Source organism: Dufourea novaeangliae, unplaced genomic scaffold (genome assembly GCF_001272555.1).
Source record: "Dufourea novaeangliae isolate 0120121106 unplaced genomic scaffold, ASM127255v1 scaffold6, whole genome shotgun sequence".
In the NCBI taxonomy this organism is placed as follows: Eukaryota; Metazoa; Arthropoda; class Insecta; order Hymenoptera; family Halictidae; genus Dufourea; species Dufourea novaeangliae.
Window position 1 is genome coordinate 83,047 of NW_015373900.1, and position 12,725 is coordinate 95,771.

Genomic DNA, 12,725 nt, shown 5'->3' on the forward strand with positions numbered 1-12,725 from the left:
CTTGGATCCAGTATGGAATAATTTTGCCGGATTACTGGGGGGCAGGTCTGGCCTGGTTTCCTCCCCATACGGTTCGACGTGTATTTTGGCTCAGGAATTGATAAATAACAGGCTTACGACGTAAATCGTGAAAGTAGCTGTGGGAGGGGGGGGGGCAGCTAGACTGTCCTATATAAACGTGCATCGTAAGGGATCGACCGATTACTATCGCTGGTTAGTTGGTCGAGTGACTCAACGAAACCCGTACATTAACTGATTGGGACAGCGGACTATAGCCTCCGTTTACGTAACAATTCCCCCGGATGGTTTTTTCCCTTCTGAATATGCTCGTCTGGCGTGCGGTGAAGTCCAAAAAAAAAAAAAAAAAAAAAAACGTGTAAAACCTTTTAAATAAATTAGTCAAACGTGTGTAATTCGGATCAAGGAGTTAGATCATAGAAGATTCAGAAATTTTGAACACTGGACTGCTTTAGTTCGTGGATAATGGCGGGTGGGTTTCGTGTTGTTTCGCCGCCATATAATAGTGGGATGATGGTGTGTTCACACTTTGCTTGCTGAGAGGGTTCTTGCGTATACAAATATACAACTTCAGGTGTTCTAAAAATATTTAGAAACTAGTATTTAACTTTTATTTGTCGAAGTTTACATATAGAAAAAGCGATTATTCGCCTTTTTTTTTATTACTTTAGTTCTTATTTAAGAAAGACATACTACTACATCAACCGATCTCAGCTTTTGTTTTCGGAAAGACGTACCAGTACGGTTTCGTGAACGGTATCCTTCTTTGTCTAGTTGGTTAGTGTCTTTTAGTCGGCTGTGCGACGGTTCACTTATCCGCTTGAAGTCGAGACGGACTGTTCACTCTCTTGCCGAACGATCCTCGATGATCTCCGGAACCCGAGGAATCCGTAATAGTCCTCACAGCTACGTCGACTGGCGGCGAGTATTTAGAGGCTGTAGATGGTTTTCCGGTCGGTGAGGGGCGTCCCTGCCTGGTCGTTAATTTAGCGATTGTGTGCCGGTCTGATTAGGAAGAGAGGTTATTTTTAAGCAGCGAGCGCGCACAGCTGATGTTAACGAGCGGTGGTCCTAACCACCTAGCACGCGTAACCCTCTTCTATATACGGTTTCTCTCGACAGACTTCCGTCGCTTTTGATGTCGCGTTTCATTCGAACGGGTCCGTCCCCCGTTCGAGTGTGCAATACACCGCATGGAACAACGCGTGGATTACTTTCTCCTATGACGGGAAACGAAATTAGCGCGATTTACGCGACTTAACGACTTTGATTATATACACCAGTTTCGAGACGAAGGTTGTTACACTTATTTTTGTGTAGCTATACCCTTCGAGACGGTACTCTTTCCAAACGCACAACTAAGTATTTACACGTGTGACATTTATTTCACCGTCGACTCGGTGACTTGGCAGACCGCGGACATTTACGATTTTACGAATCTCGTTACTAACGGGGCTTACCGTAGGCGCGAGATCGAACGGCATTCCGATGGTTCTTCTGTGTGTTTGGATGACGGTAGGTCTTTCGTGGGGCAAAACACACAACTGGCCAAGAATGCGCTGGAACTGTTATTTTCATCACCCTTTTTTTCTTCTCTGTTTTTAGAGTATGGTCAGCAGAAAAAATAGACTTGTCACTTTTCGTGTTTGCGTCACTGCTGTGACTGAGAGAGTGGGGGGGGGGGGAGAGACTCATCTGCGGCGTTGTCTCCTCGTGTGGCGTGTTATTTTAACAAATTTTCGTTTTTTATCGTTCCAACGAGATTCACCGTGTCCAGTGGAACGAGGATAGGTTAAATAATACGGTTGATTTATTGCGAAAAGTTGATTTCGATCGTGATCGGTTTCCGTTCTGGAAGATTTTGGGCTGATTGAGCTCTTTATCCTTGGAAATCTAGCCTCGCAGGACACTGATTTTTCTGCTTCCTATTTTGCTCCGGGAAAAAGACACCCACTCCGTATCGTTTCCACCTGACAGACTTAAGAGACGAGCCGTGGCGGGTAGAGGGGAAGAGGGGGATGGAATGGAGAACGACCTCGTCCTCGGGCGCAGACAAATGTATAAATCACCGAGTGACAAGTTCTCGACATCTACTTCGAATCCTATTCAGAAAATAGAGCAGACCGATCTATAGCTCCATCCGCAGGCACATATTCATATTTATGCACGTGTTACAGTGCCTGTCCGAACAGTTCTATCGGCGAATGCATCAAAATGTGCCTTCCGTTGCGAAACCGTTTCGCCTCCGACATATTCAGTCGTTTCACCGTGTACAAAAACGAGTACACCGAATTTTGCAGCCACTTCCAATTAAAGCATCTTTATAAACTGTCGAAGCCGAGCGTCGACCGGAAGTCGAGGTGGTACGCCGCGTGTCTAGTTTCTTCGTCGTTCTCCCGAGTGACCTCGATCCCTCTCGGTGCACTTTCCACCTTACTTCGCACGATCTTTCCATGAATATTAAACACGATACACTTCGAAACCTATCGAATTACTTGGACCATCGATTCAACGGTATATCACTACCAACAGACATCGACTTTTTATCCTCTAAGCCCGGGGGGAAGTTACTCGTTTAGAATGCACGATAATGTGAAAATCATTGATTTCTGATATAGGACATAGGAGTCCCATTACGACTTAGCTTAGAGGGTTAAGGATAGAATTACCTTCAGAGAATCGGTAACTTCTTTTCCAGTCGGTCATCGGTGCGTTCAGTTGCCTCGACGTAATATGTCTCGCCATAAGGGCGTCGAATTCCATTCGCAGGTTAACGAATTATTCGCGCCTTTCTGTAATAGCGGATTCGTTAAGAAATGTTAGTTACGTCTAGTGGCGAGTCTGGCCCGCGGAATATACGCGATTCTACTTGAAAAAAGAGGAAATCACAAATGAAAGGGGGAGAAAATGCGCGGTGTAGAAGTTCTCTCTCTCTCCCCTTCTATGACGACCCTTTCCTGTTCTCCTACGGAAAATGGTGCACCCATCGTAGGCGGCATTGTTCCCAGGATAGAGGAGGGCCATAGGCTGCGCTCACATTTTCCACGTGACGAACAAACCCGCGTGTGTGCACACACAGGTACAATAGCAGGCACCAGCAGGCTCGACCAACCTCTATCGCTCTCTGCCTCCTGTAATCTGCCACCTTTCTTTCTCGCGTGGCGCGGTGGTTGTTCTACCTTTTCGTATTCCGTATGCCTCGATGAAAACGCAAAATGTCGCACAAAGCACGCATCGAGCGTGCTCCTGCGCGCCCGCCGCCGCTGCCACTGGCGAACAGAGTGGTGGATGGGCGAGGGTCGAAGCAGGGATGTGTGTGGGGCGGTAAAAAATCGCGAACGCGACGAGAGTTTGTTTTCCCGGGGAATTCGTTATAATTTTTTTTTCCACTTTCCCTCCGTTTTTTTCCTTCCGCAATTAGTGCCGCGTTATGTTAGTCGAACTGGATACCGGGCGGTCGTGGCATTAATTAACACACGGGGCTTTCCGTTGCGTTCGTTGCGTTTCGACGTTTTCTATCGCGCGAGAGCGAGCACCGCCTGGCGACTACTCGTTCAGACACCCCTTAACCTCCGTATAGAGCCACCCCGGCGCGTCGCTGTCTCTGTCTCTGTTTTCGCTTTCCCTGTGCAGCGACTTTGTATATTTCTGTTAAGAAGAAAAACCATCTGGAACCGGGACTCTATGTATACTTTTGATCGATAGTATGTTAACCCTTGCGTTTACTGTGGCCGGGCCACTGGCGACCTGTTGGTATCTACAATCACCGGATTATTACCGTTTATACGAGGACGAAGCGAATATTTCGAAAGTCTTGCGATGAGTCACCATTGACCCAGCTTTGGCAGACCGTACAAGGATGGTTAACCCTTTAACACATTCGTGACCGGCAACGTAGTTCTATGTTATTTTAAAATCTGTAATATTCATTACCCCCGTTTCTCTTTAGCAAGATGATCGTTATCTTGATTTTAAATTTTTGGTAGGTTAGATATTCTCTTTATACATATAAAGAATATAGTATTTCATTTACAAAAAACGAAGTTGACTTTCGAATCTCCGAAACGCCTGCGCTTACAAAAAAAATATATGCATTGCATAATGTATCCCTCCAAACCATACAACTTTTCTATAAAAAGTTTTTTCATACAATGCATACTTTACAAGTTATTGAGGGTGAACAAATTGCGTGGACCACCCTGTAATGCCCTGTACACACGGTTTCGTCAAGGATTAAAGCGAGATCCTTTGGAGACACCTGTATCTCGAAAACGTTACGAGGATCTTTCACGAACCGTGACCCTCCTCGAGTTTAACCGAATCTCCCGGATCAAACGAAATCACACGGATCATCGAGACTCCGGTGTACTGTCGTCGATGTGAGAAGACAGCGCGCAATAGACGCGTAAAAATAAAACGGTCGCTTACAGGACGTATTACGGCCGACGTTTGTGCACGCATATGCTCGATTCGGTGGAATACGGTCGCGGGGGTTGGTGGTTCGCCGCGAGTGCTCGCGCGTGTTTATGTTTATGGTACGCGCGAAAAGCGCGTGCACGCGTGAGACACGGCTGCCCTCTGATCGCGTTATTACGCGAAGGCTCGTGCTCGCCAGTGCATGAAACGATTCCCAGACCTCGGTCTCTCCGATCTTTCTCCCCTACACGCTCCCGCGGCGGTATCTCTCTCTCCCCGTCTCACTCCTTTCCACTCTCGTTCCTCCACTCTTCCTCCGCTGTGTGTTGTTCGCCTTCTCGTTTTTCCCCTATTCGCCGCGGCTCCAAGCCACCATCCTCCCTCCCTTCTCTTTCCAGCGATTTTCTCCTCTCTTTCCGTCGTCGTTCGAACGCAACACTCTCCGGTCCCTCTCTGTCTGCACTTGTGATCACGCGAAAAGCAGGAAGAGGATCCGCCGTTGATAAAGGAGGACGGAGGGAAGGAGTTGCGAGGGGAGGGTTTCCTTGAAGTTGTGCGCGCGAGCACACGTACACGCACACGCACGTACATATACATATACATATACATATACATACATATGCACGCGGGCATCGGGTTGTTGACTCGGTGCCCATTCAGCATAAAGTGCAATGACTTCCTCCGATGAAAATCTGTATCATCGCCCGAAGGCTACGGTCTTCAGGGTACCGCGACGTTCCTCGTCGCCTGCGTTGCAGTTCCGGTCACGGATTCCGGTGGCGTGTCCTCCTGGGATCTCCACACTGCAGTTGTCAACTATGTCCTCCTCTCCTTTTGTGACGGAATATCCAGTTTTGCGAGAGCTGCTTCGTTTTTCGAGCTGTGATCACCTCACCCGTGTTTACGTTAAACGTTTTACTGGTTTGACCCGACTGACAAATCCGCGCCATTTTCCGTGTCCATCTTTCGTAAAGATCATTGCGTCGTGCGTAGATCTAAGTTGTCCTTTCGAGAAGGTTGTAGATCGGTGTTGCACAACTTGTTCAGGACTAGTTTCAGAGTTTGTTAGTGAAGGGGGCTGATCTTTGGGTAACTGTGATCTATGGTAGGTCTCTTTGTGCGTGTACAATGGGCCAGTTGTGCTCTGAACCTTCTCAGGAAAGCCCAGGCTCTCGAGCTGCTGTCGCCGAAATATCGGTGGGGGACCCGTTTCAATTTTGCTTGGTTCTCAGTATAGATATTGTTTGGATGCTCCACTCTCTTCCTCTCTTCCGTTGTTGCTTTCGCGAAGCAGCTTTACAAATAATCATGGACGCGTGTCTCTCGAACAGGCCAAGTGCTTGTCACTCATTCGACGGTATTTTCGGGTACACCTTACATAATCGGCCATACTCTAACCGGCGCATTGCAGCTAGCTTCATCGGGGGGTCGAATGACACTCTGATACTGGTGTGTGCCAAATATCATCTAAACAGTCTACTCAGTGAAAGTGTGTAATCAAATATTTTGTTTACTTTCAAACGAAAAATTCACGTTTGAAAGGATGAAAACACTGTCAGTTTTTTTTTCGAGTTTGTCGCGATCTCGACTGTACTTGAAATTTTATCGAACCAGTACGACTGGAAACTTCACGATTCTACCTTAGTTGGTAGCAGAGTTTGCAGGTGGCAGTCAACGTCAGACCGACAGCACGATGCAACTACGTGTTGGCTCATCGGGAACAACTCGAATCCCCGGCAAAAGTGTAGCGCGATGAGAGGCTGTGAAGCAATTAGTATCGACAAGAATGTGTGTACGCGGGGCAGTTTCCTTAAGTTCGACCAATTACACCGTGCTTTCATCGGAAGGCTACACTCCAATTAGACGGGGATAATCTACTTGGTGCGCTAGAGACCTTCTGTAAACTGGCGCTCGCGAGCAACAGATTTATTAAAGAGCAATTAATTTGTCGTCGTCGGGGGGCGCTTGTGTAACGGCTTCGTTCTCGCGTTGCCCGACCTGTCCGCGTTAATCGAAAGCCCAGCCGATTAGTTTTAAAGTAATTAAAAGGGTGCGCCCGCCGCACCCGGCTCCACCCAATTTCTGTCCGATGCGAACGCGAAATGTCGCCCTCAGCCCCCTCCCCTCCCCCTCTATTAATCAAAAGTATATATTTTCAAAGATTTATGACTTAAAAAAAAACGAAATAAAGTGTGTCTGACTACGTACTGCCTTTTCCACTGTGGCAGTCAACGTGTTAACGTGTCGCGAGGATGCGTGCTTGGCATTAAGAATACCCGGGGGTCTTAATATTGCTTTGTCATGCGATGCGACTCAAGATGAAAATGACACTTGGTTCCGGGGAATAGAGGGGTTATTAACGAACCGAGAGAGAGAGAGAGAGAGAGAGAGAGAGAGAGAGAGAGAGAGAGAGAGAGAGAGAGAGAGTCTTAGAAGCAGAGGCGCATCGTGGGGAGCGGGGGAGAGCTCGTGCGCTGGTGGATCCTAATTAAAATCTCGGATCACCCGCGGAGTAGTCGAATCTAGGCTAGAAACCGACTTGAAGTGGCCTCTCCACCTTCACCTCCAACCCTTCAGCCTGGATGCCCACCTCACCCCCTTGCGTCCGTTCCTTCCGCAACATCCGCCTCATCTCGAGCGTGGAAACACAAAGGAAACGCCCTGAAATCGTGACCAAGTGCAAACTCCGCAGCGGCCGGTCGGTGGTGCTCAGAACGTGCGCACACGGATTCCGTTTTCTCTCGGACGCGCTATGACGCTTTGTTGGCCCGCTGATGAATTGTTGGGGGAAAGAAAAAAAAACAATCACTAGATTACGTAACCGCCAGGCTAGATCGAACGACAAGACCTATGAAACAAGCGATTTTCTTCAGGGTCGAAGGAAGGGCAGGGAATAGAAAAGTCTCTCGCGTCTGGTAAAATTAATTAATAATTTACTTTGTATAAGACAAAAACCCATTGAATTACAAAAACATTGCGCCAGCGACAACCTGAAAAGCCCACACGTGTGAAGAATATATACGCAGTAACTATAGTTACAATTTTGCGGGTTCAGTTCCAGATATAAAGTAAATCATCGTTGAGTGTTCGATGGATTTTCAGCACTGACAAGGGAAGGACCTAAACTGTCCGACTTCGATTTCAACGAGGTTTTATAAGATGATAGGTATACTGGTTCCGAATAAAATATTACGTGTGCACTCAATAATTTTAAAGATATAAATAATTAAAGTTACGAACATTTGAAACATATTATGAATGCAAGTCAAAGTTATCAAAGTTGCGTTGACAAAGTGAAAGAATAAATATTTCGGTAAACGTGAATTCATCCCAGGACCTCCGATTTACCAGCCGTATAACCTAATACTCCGATAACTTTGATTTATATTTATAATATATTTTACAGGTATATAACTTTGATTGTTTATGTCTTTCAAATTATCGAGGGTCTACACCCAAATATTTCGTATACATATATCATTAGGAACCTGTATACTATCATCTTACAAAACTCTGTTAGAATCGAAATCGGACAGTTGGGGTCCTTTCCTCGTGAGTCTTCAGACGTTATCCCCACCACTGGGGCGCTTGATTGGTTCCACGGGGGATCCCCACATGGTGGGGATGACATCTGAACACTCAATGCCGAGGAGGCTTTCGAACACTCATTAAGGATTCACTATATATTCTGGTTCAGTGTCAAACGATCGTTTGAATTCATATCAATCTCGAATTCATTGGCAGAAAAGTCCCCGCCAGTTATACACACACGTTCCTCGATGTATTTGAATATTCCCCGCAACATGCGACTGCTCGTCATTGGGCATTTCTGCATAGAAGCTCTCGTCGTTCCAACGGAAATGCTTAAACGTACTTCGCTTCTTCTTCTTCGTTTTTTTCAATCCATCTGAAGAGCCGGTTCAGAATTCCCTTTTGATTCGACAACACTCTCTCACAGGGCACATCCGTGGCATTGATTTCACGCGAATACGCGGCCATGGCTACACGAGGTAACAGCAGCCAGGCGTCGTCGCGTCGCAGCCTCGAACAGTCGCAAGATGAATTACCATTCGAGGGGGTCTCTGATTTTAATTCGTCGACGAACGAGGGCCGATCCATTGACCACAGACACCCTTTTCTTTCACGCGGGAAGCGTGTTTTCCAGCGAACTTGTAACCCTTTTCAGAAATCAGGCTAGTTTAACGGATACCAAGCACGGTCTCTCTCTCTCTCTCTCTCTCTCTCTCTCTCTCTCTCTCCCTCTTTCTGTACACAGTCGTCGCCAAACTCGCGCGCGTGTGTGTACGCGTGTGTGTACGCGTGTGTGTACGCGTGTGCGCAAGGTTTCTGCTGGGCTGGTGGTGTCCCCTCTCTCCACGGGCACGGAGCTCTATATTCTTATGAGCAACCGTATTTGCGCGTTTATGTACCATGCTAGCATGAAGTTGCTGATATGTAAATAATAGCTGCAGCAAGGTACGGTTGGAATATAGGGGGTATGAATAGCCCTCTCTTTCCCCTTTTCGATTGCCTCCTCTTCTCGTTTTCTTCGCCGATACGTCGAGCCACTCTCCTCTCGTTCCACTCGTCGCTTGTTCTCTCTCTTTTTTCCCTCTATAATTACTTCTTTTTATTTTACCCTTCCCGCCCCCACCCCCTATAACTATCCTTCGGCTCTCCCGCTCATCTTCGATCTACTCTCCATCTTCCTTTTTCCCCTCTTTTCTCTCTACTTTTTTTTTTTAACTATTACTACCTCCCTCCTCCCCCTCTCTCTTATTTTCTCGACGTACTTCCCAGTTGTATATTTTCCTCTTTTTATAACACGCCCCTTCACCTCCGGACCCCCGTCGTCATTCAGTGTCGGGGTTCCCATCCTCCCTCTTTGTCACTCTCCCCGCAAGCATCCAACCACGCTGTGTGTCGTCGCCGTCGTATCGCTGCGCGTATTCTTGCCCCGCGCGCGCGCGCGTGTGCGTGTGCGTGTGTGTGTGTGTGTGTGTGTGTGGTGTGGTGTGGGGCTTCAAAAAGGAAAGGGGGGAGAGAGCTCCCTGTAGACAATAGGCTGTTGCCTACAGGCGACGACAATGTGCCGGCTGCGCAAGAAAGAGGACCTGCCTTCATTTCTCGTCTGCCTTCCTCTCCCGCGACGCGATCTCGTTTCTTTGTCCCGTCCTCGCCGTCGCGGCTTCCTCTCGTCTTCTGTTCTTCCCCCCCCCCTTTTCTTGGCGGCTCTTCACCAGCGGCCTCTGAGAACCCTCGAGGTGGTACAGCGTACATCAAAATTAAGGCACGGCCAATTAAAGTCGCGCGAAACCCGCCGCGATCCTCTTCTCTTCTGGCCCTCGTCGTCTGCGTCTGCGTCTGCCTCTACGTCGTACCCTTTGCTTATCGAGGGGAATGGATTTCACGGACGAACGGAAGAGTTCGCACCGCCGATATTCAACACGACGACGACGACGAAGACGATATTTTCGGGGGGTAGACGGGGCTACTTTCTTTTTTCTTCTCGTTTTCGTCGACCGGATCCTCTCATGGGGTTGCAAGGAAAAAGTCGCTCCGCTGTAATAATACGCTCGAGCCTGTGTCATATAGTATGCAGCTTTTCTGAACTCGTTGTCGCGGTAAAAAATCGATACATGCACCCAGAGTGAGAGAGTGAGTTGTTATGTGCTGGTTCGTAGTCAATTATTGGCGTTTAGCGAACGCGTATGTACGCACACTCTATGGGGGGGTTAAAATCTAATCCGAGAGGCCTAACTCTTTCTCGATCGATCGAAGGGGGAATACAATGAAGTTGGCAAACAAATTAGCAGTATTGTGGTCCAATTGATTTCAGTTTTTTATTCTTTCTTTGCCTCCCCTTCGTTAATCGACGCTCCCTGTGTTCGCTCACATTATTTTTCCACCCCTTCCTTTCAACGGAACCGATATATCGGGACAGCCATCGGTTCCGTTTAGAGGCTTGATTCATCATATCCGACCGTAGTTCCTGCGCGATAATATGACGAGACCTTCGCTCTGTTCACCCCGAGGGGGTAAGTTTTTCGATCTTCGATCTTTTCTGTGTTATCCAGGTATATACTTACTTTCCTCGTGTCCACCGCGTTCCAAATCCGCTGAAAGTACTGATATTTATCTGATTAATTATACATATAGTTTTGAGGTGCGTCAGAGAGGACATGTCTGATAAGATTTTTAACGCTTTACCTACTAGTTGCTATTTCATAGATGTCTTAGATCCAACGATCGACGACCAAGAACCTATGTACGCTACTGACAAATAGTACTGCTTGATTTGTGCACTATTAAAAAAGTGTCGAAATTCAAAATTCCACAACTACACACTACGTGGCAAAACTATAAGACTACCCTAAAATTTTCAGTTAAGTATTATGCTTAAAATAAAAACGATTAACAGGCTACCCAGGTCGGTAAGGTGTTAATACCGAACGAATAGTGTGTATCCACTGTGAACAAACACTGAACATTAAGACAGGCGACCACATCCATTTTTAGCATTCAAGCATTTTAACGTCATTCGGTGGGTCAGCCTCAGTCAGTAAAGGGCTGAATCCTCGCATACCTGATGATCGATAACTTGTCGATGGCGGTTACGAGAGCAGCAGCCCGAGCTGAGATAATTCTTTTCTATGCGCGTGTTCTTCCTCCGAAGCCGGAATAAAACTGATCCCCCGGCTCTTTTCACCCGGTTCTTGCGCCGCCACTAATGCTCCTAGTTATTTCTTCTTCTTCTTTTTTTCTCTTCACCTGCGAGCAAGTTTCTGATCTTCGTGTAAACCTCTCTCGAAAGCTGGTAGAGCCCCCCCCCCCCCTCCGGGGGGCATAGCCACGGCGATTCAAGGGTCTCGAGCTCGCTTCCTCGTTCTTGCAAGGGAAAGCATGTGGTGTGTGTGTGTGAGTCTGTGTGCACACAACCAGGGGGTCTTGGCAAGGTACCTCGACCAAAGGGGGTAGTCATCTTTTTTTGAATCTCATGAAACTCGCGGGCGCCTTTGTTTCACCCTCGTCCAAGTGTGCAGGTGGTTGGGACGACACTGGGGGGGGGGGGCTCCGTCCCGCGCGTACAACTCAAAAGCACTTGGACAAGAAGAGACGAAAGAACGAGGAGATGGGAAAGAAGTCGGGACAGAAAGAGTGAGAGGTACAGAAAAAGATGGGTGCTTCGGGGACAAGGGGAGGATGTGTGGGGCTCCATAAGAACGTCTGTCAATATTGGAAATTACATGCAGTCTCGTGCTACTTTCACTTGGCCAACTGAATTATTCAGAATAATCGTACCCCCCCCCCCCCCCCCCCCGAGGGGGTTGGTGAATATACGTCGGAGGATCTCTGTCGCGTTGTCGAGTTTATTCTCCGGCAAAATTTCATTTCCCGGAATCGTCACCGGCTTGACGTTTAACATTCCGTTGGCTAATATCGTTCACCAGTCCGAACGAACAGCAGCAGCCCTCGTTTCTCGTCTTTCCCGTACGGTGATGCACAGAAATTATACTTTTTCCTAGTTATGCCACACATGGGTTTGCCGAATTTTGACCATCATCTAGGTTGGACCACTACTCTGTAACATGTGTGTGTATGCAATTTACGCCCTATGATAGACAATGTACCAGGGATGAGGGCAAATTGTTCGATAATAATTTCTTTTCATGCATTTTTGCATGTTCAAGAGCCACAGAAATCAAATATTTTAATATTGCTACATAAACATTCTAATACGGCTCTTTTAGACTCTTACTGCGGCTCCCATATACTTAATGTAATATATATTTTTTTTAATAAACGGGACGCATACTACATGTACGTATGTAATATGATATTTTTGTAAGCTTGCTGACTTTATTATGCAGTGTGATATACATACAGATTCTGAGCGTAATGCACACTTCAATATTGTTTATACGCATAGCAAGTTACAGTAATGGTGCAACTTAGGCGATGATCTAAATTCGGCAATCTTTTCCTATGTCGGAATGTTCTGCAACGATCAAGAAAGAGACAGAGCTCACCATCGTTCCTGCTTCGTTATTCTATATCTCCGAGTAGTATTTAGCGGTCTCGCAAAAGTGCTGAAACAGTGGAAACAGCCGGCGTGGTCAAGCATTCTACGGTGACCTCGCCGGGTTGCACTCTGCGCCGCAATCGGAACCGGCGTAATTAAAAGCGACGATTTAATCGCCTCGCGCCAAAATCCACTCTACGAGAGATAGTGTGTCCCTCCCGTTGCGTCGACGCTTTGAACGGAATCAATGAGCCCTCCCCCCCCCCCC

The 12,725-nt window shown here is 47.2% G+C and overlaps 1 protein-coding gene across 2 annotated transcripts in view; it reads left to right on the top strand.

Annotated features, from left to right (window-relative positions):
* Nucleotides 1-12,725, top strand: part of LOC107193603 (maternal protein pumilio) — a 78,728-nt gene that overhangs the window by 24,285 nt on the left and 41,718 nt on the right. The window lies entirely within an intron of this gene.